At 43.1% G+C, this 1,303-nt stretch overlaps 1 protein-coding gene across 4 annotated transcripts in view; it reads right to left on the reverse strand.

Moving 5' to 3' along the window:
- Window positions 1–1,303, reverse strand: part of ATXN7 (ataxin 7) — a 122,301-nt gene that overhangs the window by 120,654 nt on the left and 344 nt on the right. The gene's annotated exons all lie outside the window — the stretch shown is intronic.

Here is a 1,303-nt window from a genome sequence, read left to right on the forward strand (position 1 = left end):
GGCAGAGCAGTACGCCTTCGCCAGAGCCACGACAGCAAGAGAAGAAGAGGACGGCATCGTATGAAGATCGGAAGCGCCGGACCGCGACATCCATTGGACCGGACCAGACGCCGGGTGAGTATAATCTAACTCTTTTTTCTTATCTTTCAGGTTACATGGGGGGGGGGGGCTTATCTACAGCATTACAGAATGCTGTAGATAAGCCCCTGATGTCGGTGCCGGCAGCTCATAGTCCAAAAAAAGGGGTGACAGATTCCCTTTAAAAAGAGAAAACAATAAATGGCTTCACCCGACCACTAACCACGAGTGGAGGAAAAGTTTTGGTGTTATCATTCATATTCTCTGAAAAAAAGGCGAAGGAAGCATAAATTCGGCCAGGGTATGTAAACTTTTGAGCACAACTGTATATACACACACACTATATACAGAGATACACACTATATACATACACTGTACACATTGATACACACTATATATATACATACACACACTGTACACAGAGACACTTGCTTTGGCAAAACTAATGTGTATTTAGTCCTGCCAATAAAGCTTCTTTGAATTGACACACTATATACATAGATACACACTGTATACACACTATATACAGAGACACACACTGTATACATAGAGATAGACACTATACACACTGTACATATAAACCCTGTACACACACTGTATACATAGATACACACTGTATACATAGAGAGAGACACTATACACACTGTACATATACACCCTGTACACACACTGTATACATAGAGACACACTGTATACATAGAGATACACACTGTATACATAGAGACACACTGTATACATAGAGATACACACTGTATACATAGATACACACTGTATACATAGATACACACTGTATACACACTATATACAGAGACACACACTGTATACATAGAGATAGACACTATACACACTGTACATATAAACCCTGTACACACACTGTATACATAGAGACACACTGTATACACACTATATACAGAGACACACACTGTATACATAGAGAGACACTATACACACTGTACATATACACCCTGTACACACACTGTATACATAGAGAGACACACTGTACACACACTATATACATAGAGACACACTGTACATATACACCCTGTACACACACTGTATATGCCTCACACAGACGCCGCCGCCTATGCCCCTGTACACACAGGTCACACTATGGCTGCCGCCGTCCTGCTCTCGGTGTATGGAGGACACAAACACGACACGAGCAGAGTGCGGACCTGTGTGGCCCCGGGGCCCCGCTTTGAGCTCCCGGTTGTCCGGCACTCAC

The sequence above is a fragment of the Dendrobates tinctorius genome, unplaced genomic scaffold (assembly GCF_039654945.1).
Source record: "Dendrobates tinctorius isolate UK_male_01 unplaced genomic scaffold, ASM3965494v1 ptg000027l, whole genome shotgun sequence".
NCBI classification, from domain to species: Eukaryota; Metazoa; Chordata; class Amphibia; order Anura; family Dendrobatidae; genus Dendrobates; species Dendrobates tinctorius.